Source organism: Chlorocebus sabaeus, chromosome X (genome assembly GCF_047675955.1).
Source record: "Chlorocebus sabaeus isolate Y175 chromosome X, mChlSab1.0.hap1, whole genome shotgun sequence".
Classification (NCBI taxonomy): domain Eukaryota; kingdom Metazoa; phylum Chordata; class Mammalia; order Primates; family Cercopithecidae; genus Chlorocebus; species Chlorocebus sabaeus.
The window spans coordinates 147797603-147820620 of NC_132933.1; positions in this window are offsets into that span (position 1 = coordinate 147797603).

Consider the following 23018-nt stretch of genomic DNA (forward strand, 5'->3'; position numbering starts at 1 on the left):
GAACCAAAAAATTCATGAGAAGGGGAAAATCTTGCTTAGTGTGATAGTTATGCCACTCATTGCCACAACTACATGTCAAAGGTAATTTTGAAATGTCCCATTAGTGTTAGTTTCTTCACTTGTGAAGCAGTGTAGCTTTGTTTACTGAGATAGGCCAGTAGGCAGTAGAGGACTTAAGTTCATAAAACTAAGAGCAATAGTTGATATTAAAATTAGTCCAATTTATGCCATTAATTATTTCATAGAAAACTAAATTAACAGATAACTGAAATATTTCACTCTGTCATCCAGCCAAAAAGGAGTGAATGTAATACCTATTATTAGTTTTGTTTGATGCTGTTTCATCACATTGCCTACAAAACCAAATTCAGTGAGTTAAAGCATTTAAATCACAGTAAACTACAGTGGACTATAAACAAATCCTCAAGTACACATGTACAAAAAGTTTATCTTTCAAATTCATTACTCACAGAATTCTTTTGAAAGATGAGTCAATCATCTCCTTTGGAAACTTCTCTGACCAGCCACACTGTATACTGAGCTGCTCCCAAGTTCACAGTCCGAAAGACAGAGATCACTCATCTCTGAAGCATGAGCTGATTAAAGAAAATGATACCTTTGTCGTTAACTCTGCTCTCAGCACTCTATAGTACTTTCAATCAGCAGTGATCAAAAGCTGAAATTCAGTGCAACTTAGGGACACAGTTTCATGGGCATGATTCTATCTTATTGGAGCTTAGCGAAAAGTGCTTTTTGATGTTGCAATCTATTAAAATAAGAAAAGTAGACTTTTTTCTAGGTCAGATGTTATGTACTTACAGTAAGGTAACTAGTGTGTCTGTACAGATGGCACAATAAATCATTGCATTAATATCTTGGGCTGTAATACTCTGAGATCATGAACAATTTCCCAAGAGCTATTTTCTTAATAATGTCCATTTTAATTATCTTTTCCATTAAAATCATGATGTCGTAAGTGATCATGGCATGACGAAATTAAACAAGTTGCAATACAGTGCCAAATTTGAAAAAAACCTCATCATTTCTTAAAGTTCATTTAAAAATTAATTAAATAAGTTTATGCATTTAAACAATTTTTACAAGGCACTGGATTCCTATTATCAGTTTCGCTGAATGAGTTTTATCAGTATTCCACACAAAATACAGCAATTTGTCAATTTTTTACATATGTATCATTTTTAAACAAAATTATGAATAAATACAGAATTGGATGTTTTCTGTTAAGATTCCAATAAGAAGGAATTCTTGAATATAATCATTAGTTTATTTTTTCATTTCCAGAATGATACATTGTCCTTGTCTTTACTTGACAAGACCATGCATGGCAAGAGGAAAAAATATCTTATAGTCTTTTGGAAACCTCATTTTAAAGTAGTACACAGAATGCTTGCACGGCCACAGTGCTAAATCGATGACCTTGGACAAGTTCTTTATCTTTTTAATGCCTCATTTTCCTGGAAAATAAGATGATCTCTGGTTGCTTTTAGTACAATGAAGCTACACTTCATGCAGAAGGAGAAGAAACCTAATGGACCCTGTGCGATAGTATTTATTTCAAGATCTAAAGCAACAGAGCATGAAAATAATGTTCCTGCGTTAACATTTTATTATCTGCAGACACCAGGTAGCTTCAGGTGCCTGTCAATTACAGGAATGTGGAAGCTAATGAATCAATAGTCAACTCAGGGCTGGTTACTCTCTGAGTTTAATTGTTACATTCAAATATTCGTGTGAGAAATCGTTAACCTGTTCTACCTAATAGATCGTTTTTTTTCAACACAGGTGGTTATTTTTATTTTCTATGTTCATCTTTAGCAAGTGAGTTTATAGAGTGGGAACATACTGTCAATTGCACCCAGCAAGTGAATGCCTGCATAATAAGAAATGTTACAATGACGTAGATGTCAGGACTCTACATTTGCATAATATGCCCAAGTGTCAAATCATCCATGGGTTTGTCTGTTTGTTTGTGTTAGGTCTGTGTTGTTGTTATTGGTTGGTTGGCTGGTTTTGAAACAGGGTCTTGCTCTGTCACCCAGGCTGGAGTCAGGTGGTACCATTGTGGCTCACTGCAGCCTCAAACTCCTGGGCTCAAGCAATCCTCCCATCTCAGCTTTCTGAGTAGCTGGGACCAGAGGCACACACCACCATGCCTGACCAATAGTTTTTTATTTTTTACAGAAATGGAGTTTCACTGTGTTGCTCAGGCTGATCCATGGGGTTTTTAAAAATAAAAATCCTCTTAAATAAAAATTAACCTTATGTCATAATTTTAAATATAAAAATATCTATCTAGAAAATATGCATAGATTTCTTACCAGCCTTAAATGTATCAGTATGTCAGACTGCGATGTATTCTCTATAATTGAGTGGCTGGTTGACTAATATATAGTTGGTGATGATTAAATAATTTATTCTGGGAGATCAGCCTCATGGCTTTCAATAAGGCATCCACACAGCCATAGATTCATATATTAAAGGAGATAGAACAATTAATTATACATGGCATCACTTGAAATCCATAGCTCAATCCCTAAAAATGTATTAAGATTTGTTGACAAACAATTAAATATGCCAAATGATAAATATATAGGTAGATTACAGATTCTAGTATTTATAATAACTTCATAGTCACGTTTACTACACGGCAAATTTTAAACATCATTCTAGTTCTGTTTTTATATTTGAATTCAAATATTATTTCTACATCTGCACATTACAATTATTCAATAGGGCCATTCATTTCCTATTTCAAATGTTTACAAATGGTGGTTAATGTTTCATATTCCAAACTTCTTCACCATCCATAAATACCAGCTGCTGAACTCCAACATACGCTACTATCTTCCTGCACAAATTAATTCACCTTAGTGAGAACATGGGGATTGGCGAGTATGCCTGTGTGCCCATGTGTTTTAACTTGTCTGTACTTTCTGAATTTGCAAACAATCCTGTTTAATTTTCCCATTGTCTTGATTGGATAATTTTTCTCAAAGAGTTGAAATGTTGTTATTTACGTTTATTTATAGAATGGGTCAAGGTGGACAAGCAAATTGCCTATCCCCAATTCCTTTTATCTTAATTTTTACTAATGTTTTGTGAAGTATGTGCCCATACACATACAAAGAATAATATTCACCAGGCTGTCTCCATAGTTGTATCCTGTGGGATAGGCTCTGCCTCTATTTTATTAAAGTTGAGAGTTAGCAATTTGAGTTCACATTTTTTTATATTTAAAAATGCACTTTAAATAAAAACACATTGTCTTTTGGAGAACGGTGTGATTAAACAAGCAAACTACAATCCCCAAATCTCAGCTTTCGGTCTCAATTTTTATGGACCTTTCTGGAAGGAACCTTGCCAGGTCTGTAGTTTTTCTTTTCCATTATCTATAGTATATTTCATTTACCACTCTTTAGCTACCTTCTACATTTTAGAGTTAACTCACTAGAATACTGATTCTCAAATGTTAGTGTGGGTAAGAACATTATGGAAAGCTTTTTAATACATGGATTTCTACAAAACCTTCTGATGCAGAAGGTCCAGGTTGAGTCCATACATTTTATTTTACGTTTGTTTTATTTTGTTGTAAATTGATAATTTGTAATTATATAAACGGATGACATACGAAGTATCGTTCAATGTAGAATAATTAAATCAAACCAGTTAATATATCTTAATATGTTTGTGGTGAGAACATTTACAGTTTTCTCTTTTGTCGATTTTGAAGTGTAAAATACTCCAACATTAACTATATTCACCACACTTTGTCATATTGGTAGAACTCAGAAAAGGGGAAAAGATTCCTTCTATCTATCTGAGATTTTGTATCCTTTCACCAAAGCTTTCACTTCCCCCACGCCAGCCTCCAAAATTGACATTGTTTTCTCTGCTTCTAAGAGTTTGATGCCTTTACATTTCACATACATTGAATTTCTAACACATCCCTGGGTTTATTACTCTGCTGAGCTGCAAACCACACTCAGATTAAGAGAATGAGGACTAAGTCATATTTCTTGTTAAAAAGTTAAGCCTTAGAGATTAATACCACGGCAAATGCACTAAATATTAGCTTATGCCACAACATGACTAGATCAGCTTGCTAAATCTATAGACACAGACTAATGCCTCACTTTCTTCGGCCAATCCGTTGTTTTCACTCAAATTGCTTCTTCCACATTTTTGGCTCACAATAGATTGTATTTTAGCAAAATATAATCTGTCAATTCATCACATCCTTTTTAAGTAAGACTTTCAAGTTCTCATCTAAAAAGGACAAAGTGGAAGATTTATGCCTTTTTGACATTGCAATTGGGATTCTATAGGGCAAAGGAAGTAATTTCTGAATATCCTTAGGCACTCTCCTTGAGAAATCATTTTCTTAACCTTTTTCTGAAGCTCAGAATTTTGACATGACATACATATTGACTTGGGACACGACTTTTTTTTTAAGTCATGTTATGCACTGATTTGGAAGGTTTCAAAGTCCATAAAAATATAGACATACAAATAAGGACTAATTTACATAATTTTTGTTGGATTATTTAGAACTTCTACTACTTTTCCATTCATAATAACTCTCCACTACTTGTAGAAATGATTGCTGAAATCCGGTCTTCAAGTAATTCGAATATTGAAAAATCTTTAACAACTTTACAGTCCTAGGTATGTTTGTGAAATAAAGAAGCAATGGAAACAACAATGACCTCTTCTTTCTGGCTTGACATTTGTTCAGGTCACACCATCTGCGTGGTCTGAATATAGAAAAAGATAGACCCAAGGTCACTGAAAAACCACAGAAAAAATGGCAACTGCATTGAAAAAGTAAAACACGGCAACTGATTTCTACACACACACACACACACACACCATCTGCCTACTTCATCTATTGATAATTGCTAAATTAACTTATTATGTCAAATTAAAATAAAGAAAGTTTTGGTCAACCAAATGCTTGAATTGAATCCACTAGGGAGACATGAGCGGGAAGGATTTCCCCAAACACCTGGTGGACGTGGCTGGAGTACATCACAGTGCTCTGTTTTCAGTATGCACCTTCATGAAGATCTTTCAAACAAACTGATTTCACAGACCACCATCAATGGTGGCCAGTGGAGATCAATACTGGCCAAACTTTGGAAATAAAATAGCAATGGAACTTAGAACCTAGCTATATGAGTTTGCTAGGGCTGCCATAACAAAGTCCCACAAACTGTGCAGCCTAAACAACAGACATTTATTCCCCACCATCCTGGAGGCCAGAAATTTGAGACCAAGGTGTCACAAGGCTGATCCCTCCTGAGGCTGTTCTTCTTGGCTTGTAGACGCCGTCTGCTCCCTGTGTCCTCACGTGGTTGTCTTTCTGTGTGTCTGTGTCTTATTGGACCAGGGCCCACCCTAATGATCTCATTGTACTTTAATTGCCACTTTAAGGGCCCTATCTCCAAATACAGTCACTTTCTGAGGCACTGGGGGTTAGGACTTTAATATCAGTATTTTGTGTAAACACTGCTCACATGCAAAAGAAAGCAAACTAACGCCAAACAATTGGTGAAATGTCAACATTTTTATCAAACAGCATGGGTTAGCTACGGATACACATACACACACACACACACACCATAGAACACTATGCAGCCATAAAAAAGAATGAGATCATATCCTTTGCAGAAACATGGATGGAGCTGGAGGCCATCTTCCTTAGCAAATTAACGCAGGAACAGAAAACCAAATGTTGCATGTTTTCACTTTTAAGTGAGAGCTGAATGATGAGAACACATGGACACATGGTGGGGAGCAACACACACTGGGGCCATCGGAGGGTGGAGGGTGGAGGAGGGAGAGGCTCAGGCTAGTAGTGGGTACTAGGGTGATACGTGGCTGATGAAATAATCTGCACAACAAACCCCATGACACACATTTACCTGTGGAACAAAACCGCACATGTACCTGTGAACTTAAAAGTTAAAAAAAAAGAAAGAAAATGTACAATATAAATTTCATGTTTAAGTTTTTTCCTATTTTAACAACTTTTAGTAAGTAAAGCTCAACAGCAGACTTCACTTATTTTTATGATGTTGGTAGTAATATTTTCTCCTTCATCTTGTTTGCTTGTTTCCATATCTTTCCCCATATCATATCCACTTTTAGCGTTATTACCAAAATAATATAATTGAACACAAATCTTTTTTAACACGTAGAGAAGGCCCATCCATGCCCATCCTCCCTCCTTTCAATCCTTCACTATCTGCTCCCAGACTCCCCATTTCAAACTTCCATTGTTCATTGTCAAATGCTTTAATAAACTTTCCATGTGCTAGTTTCCAATATACTTTCAATTATGTAACCAACCCATTGCAAATTCCACAATAGAGAAAGAAATATTTGGACACTTTTCTATTTCCCAGTTTAAGCTCTGTGTCAGCAAGATTAGGACAGGTCCAGAGGTGGATTTTTCAGTGGGAATGACCTAAACTCCAATGAATGAGTTATAAATGGAGACCTTCATGTAAAAACTTTTTAAAAATTGCTGTATCACCATTGGCGAATTAATCTCAATATCATGTAATATTTAACATCATTTTTCACAAAACAGAATTTGGGAAATAGGAAATACATGTGTTCTCACTAACAATGTAGTACTTTTTGTTTAACTTTGAAGTTCAGGGGTGCGTGTGCAGATTTGTTACACAGGTAAACATGTGTTATGGGGGTTTTATACAGATTATTTCATTACTCAGGTATTAAGCTTAGTACACATTAGTTGTTTTTCCTGATCCTCTCCCTCATCCCACTCTCCACCCTCCATTAGGCCCCAATGTCTGTTGCTCCCCTCTATGTTTCCATGTGTTCTCATTATTTAGCTCCCACTTATAAGTAAGAACATGCAGAATTTAGTTTTCTGTTCCTGTGTTACTTTGCTAAGGATAATGGTTTACAGGCTCCATCCATGTTCCTACAAAGGATATGATCTCCTTCTTTTTTATGGCTGCATAAGGATAACGGCCTCCAGCTCCAGGCACACTCCTGCAAAGAGCATGATCTTGTTCTTTTGTATGGCTGCATAGTATTCATGCTGGTTTTGATATCAGAAATACATGCCTTTTGCACATACTTTTTGCTTATTTAATTAACACAGAAAACTCAATGATATAGATTCTGATTACATCTATTGTAGTATCCTGCAACTTACACTGTTTTAAAAAATTGTCCAAGTTTTAAAGTTTTACTTTAAAACTTTGCAGAGAAGGCTCAGCACGGTGGCACATGCCTGTAATCTCAACACTTTGGGCGGCCCAGGTGGGTGTATCACCGGTGGTCAGGAGCTGGAGACCCCATCTCTACTGAAAAACACAAAAAACTTAGCTAGGTGTAGTGGTGTGTGCCTATAATCTCAGCTACTCAGGAGGCTGAGGCAGGAGAATCACTTGAACCCAGGAAGTGGAGGCTACAGTGAATTGAGATCGGGCCATTGCACTCCAGTCTGGGCCACAGAGTAAGACCGTCTCAAAACAAACTAACAAACAACCACCAAACTTTACAGACAGAATGAAAAGTAACCACTGTTGATAATCTTCCTCCTCACCATTAGGCATGATTATTACAATTGTCTCTTCATCTAGGATATAGATGTCAAAAACATACAAATCACCAAATTATTAGTAAAATTGCAGGAATTATAGATATCTGTTCTTTGCACATCTCAGGCAGAGAAACTGCATCTCTCTGGTTTTCAACTCATTTATCTAGAGTTATTATGATAAATTTTCCCAAATGATCCCAAATTGCTTGTCCACAAATTCTGGTAATATTTGTAAAACCTCAAATGTAAATGCAATGTATTTGTATATAATAGTTGGAGTAATCCAAGTCCACCACAAAAGATAGCTGTGCCTATTTTAAAAACATTTTAATAATGGGCACAGCTATCTTTTGTGATGACTTTGATTACTCCAACTATTATATACAAATACATCGCATTTACATACTTAACAAAAAAAAAAAAAGAATGCTTTAGCAAAAGAAAAAAAAAGAAAAAAAGAAACACAAACAAATAGCAGGTTCAAATCGCTGTGTTTGGACAGCATCCCATTTTTGCGAGTGTTTCAGGAGCAGTCCACAGCTTTTTTGCACCCTCAGTGTGTGCAATGCATTTAATGGCTCTGCCAATTTAGGAAGCAGAGAATCACCCAGAGCAGGAACGTCCTTGGCTTGGTCATTTAATTATAGACAATTATAGACCATTTTTGCTCCTTCACAGGCCTGAGTAAGCAGTGTGCAATGATGTGACAGTGATTATTAAATGTTTAAATAACACACTTAAAATTCTGATTTGGGGGACGATTTTTCTATCTTATACAGTGGATATTGACCCTGCCTGTAGACGGCAATGTTGTTCAAAAGACAACAACATCACCTATCTATTGCAGATTCGCTGTGCATTATACGCAGGTGAAGTGATGTGTGTCTCAGATGTAATATTAAATACATATATTACCTTAATATACTTAGGGAGTTAGGTTGAGGGAGACGGAAACAGATGGAAAAGATGGAATAAAACTGGCAAAATCCTGATGATTGTTGGAACTTGGTAAAATAAACTTAATAGACAGAAAGATGCTAGATATTTCCTTTCTCCCACCCTCCAATCTCGGGTATGCCCCAGAGTTTCCCTATATAACAAACATGCACATGTACCCCTGAACCTAAAAGAAAAATAAATAAGTAAAATAAAATGTGTTTCTCTTTTCCCTAAAAAATAAAACAAAAATGCTAGATAGATAGACGATGGATAGACATTTTGTGTGGTTGAAATGTGCAGAGATAAAATGTGTGGATCCAGTTCCTTACGACTTAATAGATGTTTTTGTTTTATTTTGTTGATGTCAGAAATCAATATGTTGCAAAAGAGACGTGTTTTCCCACTGTCCACCAATTTAGTGTCTGCTTTAGAATTTGTATAAAAACAACCGATGGTTGAGATGCTGAGGAAAATCTACAACATGGTCTATGTTAAAGTTCACTAGAAAATAGTGAGAAATAACATGGCTTAGCTATGAAGATGGTGATTTCATTTAAAGTGTTAAGTCAATAAATCACTCAGCTACCACACAGTGCACGGCACAGAACTGCAGAAGGACCCAGCACATATTTCTTGGAGCCCTGGATCAGGGGAATACTTTGGAAGTGGTTTGTGAAATGCACCAAGGATGATGTCGTGAGCACATGGGCTCAGAGAGTAGAGATAAGGGATTCGAGGGGTGTGCTCATGTACTGCTATGCACAACAGTTCTGCAACATCTACAGATGAGTCCATCCTAGTGAGTAGAAATGGGTCAAGCATCTGAGAACCTCAAATTGCACTCTCTGTGTGTACTTTTAAAGTGCACAGTAGCATTGGACAGTCAGTCCATCAAAAATTGCTGAACATGAATATCCTTTGCTTCTTGTATATGAAAATGAAAAAGCAAAATTTTGTAGCACTGCATGGATGATATGAACGTGTGTGTGCATGTGCACGAATTATATGTATGTGTGTCAGTGTGTGTGTGCATATACAAGCTTATGTGTCTCTGTGACATCCCTGCAAATCAAGTCAAAAAGATCATATTATAATCTTGTCATTCTACAAATTATTTATAATGTGTGGATTTATTTTTGTTATGGTCTGAATTCTGCCTACCCCCTCAAAATTTGTATGTCCAAGCTTTAACCCTCTAGGACCTCAGAATGTAACTATATTTAAAGACAGGGTATTTTTTTTTTTCTTTGAGACAGAGTTTCGCTCTTGTTGCCCAGGCTGGAGTGCAATGGCGCAATCTCGGCTCACAGCAACCTCTACCTCCTGGATTCAAGCGATTCTCCTGCCTCAGCCTCCCAAGTAGCTGGGATTATAGGCACCCGCCACCACGCCTGGCTAATTTTGTATTTTTAGTAGAGGTGGGGTTTCTCCATGTTGGTCAGGCTGAAGACAGGGTCTTTAAAGAGGTGATGAAGGTACAGGGAGGTCACTAGGGTGAGCTCTGATCCAATAGGACTGGTCTCCTTGTAAGAAGAGGAGATGAGGATACAGACACACAGAGGTACCATCAGGTGAGGACACAGGGAGAAGACGACATCTACAAGCCCAGGAGAGAGGCCGCAGGAAGAACCAGCCCTGCTTGATCTCAGTCTTCCCACCTCCAGGGCTGTGAGAGAATCAATGTCTGTTGTTTATAAGCCACCCAGTCTATGGTATTCTTTTATAGCAGACTGAAATTGACTAAGGCACCTCATAAGAAGAGGAGATGAGGCCGCAGACACACAGAGGGACAACGCTGTGAGGACACAGGGAGAAGACAGTGTCTACAGGATGACAGAGGCCTCAGAAGGAACCAGCCCTGCCCACACCTTGATCTCGGACTTCCAGCCTCCAGAACTCTAGGAGGATAAATGTCTGTTCTTTAAGCTGCTTAGTTTGTCTTCCTTTGTTACAGTAGCCCTAAGAATAATACAAGGTCCAAATAATCCCAATGTATTATTTACAGGAGATACTGTAAATACATCATTTAAACAATTCTCAATATCCATTCATTCCTTAAAAATTTTGTAGTAATCTAGTGTTTCTTCTTTAATTAGGAAATAAATAAAAGAAAAACAAAACTCTTACTCAAATAATGGAAGTGAACATATAAGACTATTATGCTAATATTAAAAGGCATCTGCAATTGTATTGAATTTCACTGTTTATTTTTTATCTTTTGCATTTAGAATGTATCAGTAGTATAGTTAAGAATATTAAATTTTAAAGTATAAACCTTTCTTGAAAGGATGGTAGTTATTATTTGAATTTAATAAATGTGTTTTTATAATCAGGTATGTTACACATTAATCACAATGTAGGTGAATGCAAAAAGATGGTATTGTGATGAAAATATTTATGGTGCTAACATTTTATCTTTCCTTAGAAATGATATTTTCTCTTCATCTCGAAATATCCACAGACTAGAATCATGATCTATTGTGCTCAAGTGATAAGACAGACAAAAAGAAGAATGTGATATTAAATGGCCTGCTGTCAGAAATATGCAGAAATTACTTTTTGTAATGATGTCTAAAATAATACACATCTCTTAAAAGAGGGAAGATAAAATATTAAAAATATGTTTAAGAAAGCTGACATGTCATTTTCAACAATATTTTAAGATGCATTGTAGCTGTGAGATGGACCAGTCACAAAAATAAGTGGAATAAATAAAAACCTAAGTCACTTATATTAGAAAAATTACAAAGAAATATTCCTTTGTTTTAAGCAACAAAACTTTAAAATGTGGAATCTAGATGATAATGCATGAACAACTGGGAAAATGTGATCTCACTAAGATTGTTTATTGCTAAGGATAATTATACATTTTATTGTGCTAAATATACTTATACCCTAAATTTGCTTTTTCAGCCATTTTAAGTGTACAATTCAGTGGTAATAATTACATTTACAATGCTGCTCAACCATCAAGACTACTTTCAAACGACTTTCATTACCCCAGAGAGAAATGCTGTAGCTACTAAGCAATGACTCCCCCGTTGGCCCTCTCCCCAGACCCTGGTAACCATTATCCTGTATTTTCTCTCTATGATTTGGGCTATTCTAGATATTTTACATGAGTGGGATCATGTAATATTTGTCCTCTTATTTTATTTAGCATAATAAAGTGTTCATCTACATGGTAGCATGTGTCAGAGGCTCCTTCCTTTTTTAGGTTGAATAATATTCCACTGTATGGACAGGCCACAGTTTGGCCACTCATCCGCTGATGGACACCTGAGTTGTTTCCACTTTGTAGCTATGTAAAGAATGCTTCTGTGAATACTCTTGTATAATTTTCTGTTTGAGTCCCTGTTTTTAATTCTTTTCACCTGAATTTGAATAGGGAAATTGCTGGGTCATGTGGTAATTCTACTTTTAATTTCGACGGGAACCATCATATTGTTATCTGTAATGGCTGCAGCATTTTACGTTCTCACCAGTGATGCACAAGTGTTCTGACTTATCCACAGCCTCACTAATGCTTGTTCTTTTACAATTAAACATTATTTTATTTAAAAAATATTTTAAAATTACTATTTTTTTGTAGAGATGGGATATCACTGTGTTGCCTAGTTGGGTCTCAAACTCTTCGCCTCAATCAATTCTCCCACCTTAGCCTCCCAAAGTGCAGGGATTATAGGCATGAGCCACTATACCTAGCCAACATGATTTTCAATTCTATACATGTACTAAAGAATTACTCCTAAATTAGACATGACTCACCCGACCTTGGATGGGAACCTATCAAAGATGTGCCTCCTGGGCAAAAGGCAATATTTGGGTTGGAGAGTAAGCAGTGCCTTATTTTTCCACACCTGAAAGATGATGGTTGGTGAGTGCACCAGTCCATTTTCTATTGCTTATAATGGAATACCTGAAACTGGGTGTTTATATTTAAGAATAATTTATTTCTTACAGTTATAGAGGCAAAGAAGTTTCAGGTTGAGGAGTGGCATCTGGTGAAAGCTTTCTTGCTGTTGGGGACTCTCCTGCAGAGTTTTCAGGCAGTGCAGAGCATTCCATGGTGAGGGGGCTGAGTGTGCTGGCTCAGGACTTTCTTCATCTCTTGTAAAGCCACCAATCCCACCCCTGTGACAACTCAACAATCCATGAACCCATGAATCCATAAATCAGCAAATCCTTTCTTGAAGGTGGAGCCCTCAACACCCGATTAGCTCTTCAAGGCCCTATCTCTCAACCTTGTCACATTGAGGATTAAGGGTTTTTTGTTGGTGGCGTTTTTTTTTTTTTTTTTTTTTTTTTTTTTTTTTTTTTTTTTTACCCCAAGTCTTTCTCTCTTGCCCATGCTGGAGTGCAGTGGCATGATCTTGGCTCACTGCAACCTCCATCTCCTGGGTTCTGCCTCAGCCTCCTGAGTAGCTTGGATGACAGGTGCCTGCTACCATGACTGGCTAATTTTTGTATTTGTAGTACAGACAGCGTTTTACCATATTGGTTAGGCTGGTCTCGAACTCTTGACCTCTAGTGATCCTCCCACCATGGCCTCCCAAAGTGTTGGGATTACAGGCGTGAGCCACTGTGCCTGGCCTGAGATTAAGTTTTAATGTGAGTTTTGGAGTGGACAAATATTCAAACCATAGCAGATTTAAAAAGAGTGCTGATACTTACACAGCATTGGGAAGGAGAAAAAGAAGAAAAAGGTAAGCAAATTCAGGTGTCACGAGACTCAAAAAGAGGAGTTTCATAAAGAGTCTGACAGTGTGAAAAATTTGGAGCAGGGTTGAAGGACAGCTTCAAATTAATGAATGCATTGGAATATTTTACAAAGATGTTAGTAAATCTGTTACTTTATTCCATTAGTAAGAGTTCTCCAGAGAGACAGAATCAACAGGATATAGAGATAGGTGATACAGATATAGACATAGAAGGACAGATATATAGATAGATACTGAGGTAGAGATAAAGATATAGGCTGGGTGTGATGACTCATACCTATAGTCCCAACACTTTGGGAAGCTGAGGCAGGAGGATCTCTTGAACCCAAGAGCTGGAGACCAGCCTGGGCAACATGGTGAAACTCTGTCTCTACAAAATTAGCCAGGTGTTTTCTTGCAACCTGTAGTCTCAGCTCTTGGGGAGGCTGAAGTGAAAGGATGGCTTGATCCCAGGAGGTTGAGGCTGCAGTGAGGTGAGATTACACCACTGAACTCCAGTCTGAGTGACATAGCAAGATCCTGCTTCAAAAAAAAAAAAAAAAAAAAAGATATGTAGATTACAGATATAGATGAAGATGGATACTGATAAGCATGGATATAGAAATATGAGAGGGAACTTATAAGGGGAAATGGCTCATGCAATTACAAGGAATGAGAAGTCCCACCACAGGTCATGTGCAAGCTGGAGAACCAGGAAGGCCAGAAGTGTGGTTGATTCCAATTGTGAAAATCTCAGAACCAGGGGAGCTGATGGTGTAACTCTCATTCTGAGACCAAAGGCCTGAGAACTTGTAAGGCCACTTGTACAGTCCTGGAGTTCAAAAGCCAGAGAACCTGGAGTTCTCATGTCCAAGGGCAGGAGAAGTGTGTCCCAGCTCCAGCTCTGGAAGGAAGGCAGAGAAGGAGAGAGAGAGAGAGAGAAAGAGAGAGAGAGAGAGAGAGAGAGAGAGAGAGAGAGAGAGAGAGAGAGAGAGAGAGAGAGTTTGACTATACTTTCCTTGGCCTTTTTTTTTTTTTTTCCTATCTGAGCCCTCAGCCAATTGGGTGATGTTAGCACACACTGAGAATGGATCTTCCATACTCAATCTCCTGATTTAAATGTCAGTCTCTTCTGGAGACACTGTCACAGACATACTCAGAAATAATGCTTGTCCAGCTATCTGGGTAACCCTCAATCCAGTCGAGTTGACACTTAAAATTAACTATCACAATTCAGCACATAAACCTAGTCCTAATGCATTAGCAAATAAAATAAATGCTTGTTTTTCCAGAAAGCATGTTTGAAAATATCAAGTATAATAGATCAAACCATAAGGATAAAGCTACCAAAGGTCAATATTGATGCTTGATTAAGGGAAATTCAATGAAATGATTAATTACAGTGGTAGATAATGGGTTTATTATTTTTTGCTATAAGTTTTCTGAAACACTGCTGCAGTTGCACTTACTTTTATCCAAGAAGAAACATAGTCCTTAATTGTCTTTCAGACTAATTTAGTACTTGATTTTTATATCTTATTTTCAAACTATGGCAATTCAAAAATTTGAGTATTCTGATATACATGAAAATAAACAGATCAATGGACTATTCCTTAATTTCATCCCTTAAACCTCATTGTACTGAATCCTGGGTTTATTGGTGGGGGGTAGGGGAGGAACAGAACCCAAACCCTCCAGTGCATAGTAGAAGATAATGTACCTAAACCAAAACTATTGGTAGACTATTATCCTATGTCTGAATGAAGATTTAATAAATAAAGATTCATGAAAGTGAAATAATTACTAAAGAAAAACTATCAATATGAAGTCATTTCTTCTTTCATTTTTTCCCTTTCTACCCACAGAAATATAAATATCTACAAAGCTTGGAGGTGAACATTGCATTTCCCAATTTACTAGCATCTTGCTTTGGTATTGCAGAATGAGCTCTTTCTACAGTTCACTGAAATTGTCCAATTCATGGGGGAACAGATTCTACCTGCACTCTCCTTGCTACTACACATGTGCATAAGGGAGTTTCCCTTTGAAGAGACGATCCTTTGATACTAGGCTGCAACTGACCTACCTTTTGCAATAGATAGTGGCTGCCCTGTGGCCCCTAAGCCTTCCCTCGGCATGATGCCCATAGTGTTACCAGAGGAGGCCAAATCCTTTCCTCTTCCCCTAGATACCAGGGAATAGCAACAGTTTTCTCTGCCTGGAATGCTTTCCCTCCAGGTTTTCCAAAAGCAAGCTCCTTCTCTTTCTTCAGTTCTGAGTTCAAACATCTTTGGTCCAGTGGATCTTTAAGGGGTTACTTTTTCCTTTCAAATTTCTTAGCTTGATGATGGATGTATTTGCTTCTTTGATGTACCTCTCCCTGCAGTAGGCTGTCAGTCAAAAAGAGTTGGAGTTCACAAGTCTCTCACTAGCCTTTTCAATAGTACAGGAAAATTGACAGTGTGCAAGAATATCTGTTGGATGAATTCACAAAAGAAATGCAGTGTTACCTAATTCAGCCAGATAGGGGTTAAAAATGAAATCAATCACTAAAGGACAGAATGCAGATAGGCATTCTGACAATTGCCTAATAATGTGTCCTTAGACAATTTGGTTGTTGTGCAAGTATCATAGACTATGTTTATAGAAACCTGAAGAGCATAGCTAACCACACATCTAGGCTATACGGTATGGTGTATTTGCTACCCGGGTACTCACTTGTACAGCCTGTTACTCCACTGAATACTGTAGGCAACTGTAACTCAATGGTATTTGTGTATTTAAGCAAATCTAAACACAGAAAAAGTAATGTGTTGCTCTATGATGTTGCAGTGACTGAATGTCACTAGGCGATAGGAAATTTCCAGCTTCATTATAATCCCATCATTTATGTGTTCTGCCATCAAAACATTGTTATGTGGTACATGACGTAATTTAAATCTGTATGCTGCTGATGGAAACTGCCTAAATCATAAGCGTACCTACATTTAAACTATGGCTAAATTATATACGCATCAACAAACAGACATGCACTGGTAAAATAGTGATGATAAGATGGTTTTTCTGTTGTGATTTTTATATTGCCATGTTATTCTTTTTAGCATGAAGTTAGCAAGCTTTGTCATTTCTATAATGTTCATATCTGTAGTTAAAGTATATCTCATTGTACATTTTTATTTAAAAGAATGTACATCTTTTATTTTTTGTAGCTAATGATCTTTGACTCAAGGATAAGAACTAAAAGCCCCTTGTCTCTTCTATATTATTCTATTGTATTTATCTCCCCCCACATATAAATTATATAATATTGGTTAATTGTTTTACAGCCTATTGGTCTGGTATAGGGTCCATTCTGCTTGAACAGCAGTAATCTTTTTGATTTCATCATGATGAAACCCAACAGATACAATAGGCTTCAGCAAGTACAAGTGAATAAAATATGAAAGGGAGCAAAACAATTGTGAACAGCATCAGCTTATCATAGGTGGCAATGCCATGACAGCTCATAGAAGCTTTCTAATATCCCCATCATTCCACATCTGTGACATGTGTATTCCCAAAGGACTAAGCTAAGCATGAAACCACCACCTCAATTCAGGTGATCTGAAGTCAGAAATATTTACCAAATCAGCTGTGGGGCACCCTCATCTTTTATGTCTAGATGTTCCTGGAGTCCCCCTGGGTATAAGTGATTACTCCAATGATAAAGTCAGCTCATTCAAGCCAACTACTCATAACTTGATCTCATCAAGGATACACAGGTGTTTGTCCACTCCATTGCCCTCAACTGGACTCTCATTTGTTTTGAATATGTTATGCCTAAATACCCAACAATTTGTGGAGTTACTGGTGTAAAATAAATAGAGCAAGGGGCAAATCTTCAGGCGTACCTGAAGTTACAGGAAAAGTTTCAGAAGCACCTGCTGAATATTTTACTCATAGAGAACGAAAAGAAGGAGCAGGGTGAGGAGGAGAAGGAATAGAAGAGGAGAACATGAGTAGGAGGAGAAAAAGAATAGAAATAGAGGGAGAAATGAATGAGCAAAGGTTGGACCACACGGCTTCTCAGTGCTTCTTACAGGAGGGTGACTGATGATGATTTGTCTTCATTCGATCTTTCAAGATAACTGTTTTGAAGGGTAATTATGCCATGTTATCATATGATTTTTAGAAATATTTACCAAATTAGGCACTGCGCAAACATTGAAAATATAATGATGTGTAAGAGAAACTTCCTAAATGAGACTCTGTCATTTGCAACAACGTGGATGGAAGTGGAGGTCATTCTGTTAAGTGAAGTATGCCAGGCACAGAAAGACAAACATTGCATATTCTCACTTATTTGCAGGAGCTACAGATGAAAACAATTGAACTCAAGGAGATAGAGAGTAGAAGGGTGGTCACCAGAGGCTGGGAAGGGTAGTAGCTGGTGGAGGGAGAGGTGGGGATGGTTAACGGCTACAAAAAAATGCTTGGAAAGAATGAATAAGACCTAAGCACAACAGGGTGACTATAGTAAAAAAAAATTAGTTTTACACTTTAAAATAACTAAAAGAGTATAATTTGATGGTTTATAACACAATGCATAAATGCCTGAAGCGATGAATATCCCATTCACCCTGATGTAATTAGTACACATCGTGTGTCTATATCCAAATATCTCATGTACCCCATAAATACATACAGCTACTATGGACCCACAAAAACTAAAAATTAAAAATTTTTAAAAGAGAAGCTTCCTGGATTCAAAAGCTGTGACCACTCACATATAATTGATCTTTCTCTTCCTCTCTCTGTCTCTCTTGGTCTTACACATACAAGCGTGCACACACACACACAAACACACATCATAATAGTTCGTTATCTAGCAGAAAATATACTAAATTGATGTCTCAAAGAAGCTTCATCTCTAACATTGGCTGATAAATTGAGTAGTTTCCTAGGAACAATACTTTCAAGTACAGTTACGTTAAAAGGTTGTCAAAACTTACACAACTTCGTAAATGGCATAACAGAACAAGGTGGAAGTGAAGCAGTCTGTATTAAATTAGAACACTTAGTATCTTTTCCCAATAACAAAATGAACTTGATATGCCCCCTGATGTAAAAAGCATGTACTGGCTTGTATATAAAATTATGTCACATGAAATAAAACTGGCTGAAAGAGTATAAACAAACAGAAAGTTAATTAAAATATATCCAGGTTGTGAAGTGACCAGCAGACTGTCACAATGAATTTCCTAGTAAAAGAACTAGAGGATTATAAATATTAAAAATCCGATAAGAGATTGCACAATGTTTAACTTGAAAGGACACTATGCATAATTATAGAATAATAGAAGATTACATAAATACAGAAAGTTACAACATAATCTTCATATTTTAATGACAGAAATTGTCAGTTTCTTATACACCTACAAACACATACCCCCTAAGACCTAGAAGAACTACTCCTAAATATTTACCCGAGAAAAATGAAAATGTACCCACATTTGTACAAGAACATCTGTAGCAGGTTGATTCTTAAAAAATCTGTATTTGGGATATCTTTTTGCTTTTCTATTTTCACTTATTTTTAATTTGTATAAATTAAAGGGGTACAAGTGCAACTTTGTTACATGGATATATTGAGTAGTGATGGAGTCTGAGGTTGTAGTGTAGCCACCACCTGAATAAGGTACATTGTACCCATGAAGTGATTTCTCATTCATCACCACCTCCCACCTTCCCACCCTTTCAAGCCTCCAGTGTCCATCGTTCTACACCAGTGGTCCCCAACCTTTTTGGGGGCTTTGTTCCACCTGGGACAGGCTTTGTGGAAGACAATTTTTCCATGGATCGGTAGGGGGAGTGGAGATGGTTTCAGGATGAAACTGTTCCACCTAAGATAGCAGGCATTAGATTCTCATAAGGAGGACACAACCTAGATCCCTCACATGCACAGTTCACAATAGGGTGAATCTTCCTATGAATCTAATGCCACTGCTGATCTGACAGGAGGCGGGGCTTGGGCGGTAATGCAAGTGATGGGGAGCGGCTGTAAACACAGATGAAGTTTTGCTGACTCGCCAGCTGCTATGTGGCCTGAATCCTAACAGGTCACAGACTGGTACTGACTGGTTCCTGGCGTGGGGGTTAGGGACCCCTCATTCTATGTCCACGTTTCCACATTATTTAGCTGCCACTTACAAGTGAGAACATGTGGTATTCATCTTTCTGTTTCTGAGTTGTTTTACCTGAGATAACAACTTCCAGTTCCATCCATATTGCTGTAAAAAAAACACGGTTTTATTCTTTTTTATGGCTTAATACGACTCCATTGTGTATGGAGTCGTATTAAGCCACATTTTTGTCATGCAGTCTGTCCATCTGTTGATGGGCACTTAGGTTGTTTCATATCCTCTCTATTGTGAATAGTGCTGTGATAAACATATAAGTACAGGTATGTTTTTGATGTAATTATTTCTTTCTCTTGGGTAAATACCCAGTAGTAAGATTGCTTGATCAAATGGTAGTTCTATTTTTAATTCTTTGAGAACTCTCCATAGTGTTCTCCTTAGAGGTTGCACTAATTTACATTCCTACCAACTGAGTGTAAGCATTCTTTTTTCTTTGTGTCCTCACCAGTATCTGTTACTTTTTGTTTTTAATAATAGTCATTCTAACTGGCGTGAGATGGTATCCCATTGTGGTTTTAACTTGCATTCTCTAATTATTAGAACATTTTTTCATATGCTTGTATAAGCATTTGATTATCTTCTTTTGAAAAATAGCTATTCAAGTCCTTTGCCTACTCTTTAATGGAGTTATATGGTTTTTAGTTCTTGTTATTTAAGTTCCTTGTGAATTCTGGATCTATATTTCAATTGAAGATCAAGTTGCAAAGAATAAGGGGGTTTATTTTTTCAACAGAGATATAAAGTTACTACGTAAACTTATAAACTGGAGCCATAGTGTGGATTGGATAATAAACTCATTTTTCAATTATTTTGTATGTATGCATAAACAGATTATCGACAGGGAAGATTATAATATATTAATTTCTCAGACCTTCTTTATAAATGTTTGTACACTGGAGATCATATTATATATTACTTAAACAGTTTCCACAATTAAACAAACTCTAATCATATTTTGTAGAAGATAAAATAGGTATTAATGCATAACATGAAATTAATAAAAACATTTTAATCTCATTTCTTCATAAATATAATAATTAGTAAATTAGCTATTCTTTTTGTAAGAAGTAATCACAAAACAGAACTAATCTCTCAACAACACTACTTTGCTTATGCTTATAAATTTATTCATTATATAAAAGTTATTCAACTGAGATTTATAGTTAAATACTTTATATTTATAGTTAAATATATTATATATATTTAATTACATATAATATATTTATTATATAACTATAAACCTCAGTTGAATAACTTTTATATCTCAAAAGAAAGAATCTCAGCTCAAAGAATTAATGCTGAATAAATTTTCTGAAAGTCTTGTAATATTCATTAGGAGAAAATAAAGGTAAATTTATAATCATAAGCAAGTAATCTCAGCTCAATGAATATAATATTATAGTGATTATAATCATTATAATATTATAATGATTATTATAATATAATGGCATATTCCCTAGATTCTTGAACAAAGAATGCTCTAATCAGCCCATGTATTTAAAAGCATTTATGTAAGTATTTCTAGCTTAGCAGTTATTGTGCTCAGAAATGTGAAGACTTGAAGAATTTCTGATTTCTGTGTTGCTCTTCAGAAGTGTAAAGCCATTTAGCTGTACAATCTTTTGATGTCATTTTTTTCCCTGACAGATTTTGTGAATTTATCTTTGCTTCAGAAGTTCACCATGATGTACTGATGTGAGTCTATTTTATTTAATGTGCTGAGGATTAAATTTTTTTTCTGGAGATCTTATCTTTTATTTCTGGGAAAACCATTATTTCTTAACGTGAATCCAGTAGCAAACTTTTGGCACTTTTTTTGTTTTTGAGACAGGATCTGACTCTGTCAATCAACTTGGAGTGCAGTGGCACCATCAAAGCTCACTGCAGCCTCAACTACCCTGGCTCAAGTGATCCTCTTACTTCAGCCTCCCAAATAGCTGAGGCTACAGGCACACACCACCACACCTGGCTAATTCTTGTATTTTTTGTAGACATGGGGTTTTGCCATATTACCCAAGCTGGTCTCAAACTCCTGAGCTCAAGTTATCCTCTCAACTTGGCCTCCCAAAGTGCTGGGATTACACGTGTGAGCCACTGAGCCTGGCCAGAGAAATTTTTGTAGGTGTTATAGGTTATACTTTCTCCAAGTGGTTAATTGCCTTTATTGATTCCTTAATTGTAATTTTAGCGTGTTTTCTTGTCATATGTAATCTAACATTTTCTTCTTCCTCAATTTTGCTGGTGTGGCTCAATTACTATTCATTCCATATTCTCTCTTGATAATGTATAAGTTATCTTTTATTTTTATTTTTACTTAGGTAGGATTTGAACCTATTCCATTCTTTTTTTTTCTATCTCTTAACAATAGCACTTCTTTCATATGCAAGTACATATATTTTTCTAACACTATTTGCAAATACCTATTCCAGCTGCTTCTCACTATAGTTCGAATGTCTCTAAAACTGTTTAGTTCCTACTGTCTTTCTCATTCATAAAATTAGTTTTATATAATTATTAACTTATTTTTCTGCCAACTCCTGAATTTTCACTGAGTCAGTTTAGGGCATTAAAGCCTGTCTAGTTTATAATTTTCTTTATGGTATATTTCTTGCTTCCAATAACTTTATTTTGACAATTACATAACACATTCATAGATAATAACCTTATCCATTTTGGTTTATCGTTCTCCAGGGTTTCACTCTTTCTCTGTTGAGCTACGTGCACATTTGATTTTGCAGACCTTTAAATTAGGTGTCAACAATGAAAATCCTTTTAATTAGTTCAGTGCTTTTTTTACTAGATTTATTTATTTTTTTTTTTGAGACAAGGTCTTGCTCCATTGCCCAGGCTGGAGTGCAGTGGTGTGATCTCAGGTCAATGCAGTCTCAATCTCTGGGCTCAAGTGATCCTCCCACCTCAGCCTCCTGAGTAGCTGGGACCATAGACATGTGTCAGCACACCTAGTTGTTTTTTTTTTTTTTTAAATTTTGTGGAGACAGGGCCTCACCACATTGCCCAGGCTGGTCTCAAACTCCTAGGCTCAAGTGATCCTCCCGCTTCAGCCTCCCAAAGTTCTGGGATTGCAGGAGTGAGCCACTGTGCCCAACCTAGAATATTTTTATTTAACTCAGGAAATAGCTTTTAGGCTGAACTTCCTTAAGTGCTACAGTTGTTCATTATATGCTGTTGCTATTATTAATATTAATATTATTGTTACTAATAACATTTTGTTGTTTGTACAACTTGCCATCTGTTTTCTGCAGCAGCTTGGTTTGCTGGGAGCGTCGTCTGTGTGTTCTGATTCCCGGGTCTCCCGATTTGAAGAACTCATTTTTTTGTTGACTCACTGGATTTTAGGCCATGCCGTTAGAGTATTCTAAATGGCTGTGCCTTCTTGGAAGGTACAGGTAAAATGATCTCAACCACCATGGGACCATGAATCAATAGAGAACACTATCTGCAGCCTATGGAAGTTCTTGGAGGAAGTCTGTGGATAACAGAAGTCAGGCTCACTCACTTTCCATCATTCCAGCATCTCTGGAGGAAATCTCCAAGCCATAATCTGCCAGTTTCTGGTCCTCACCCTGGGATTCCCTG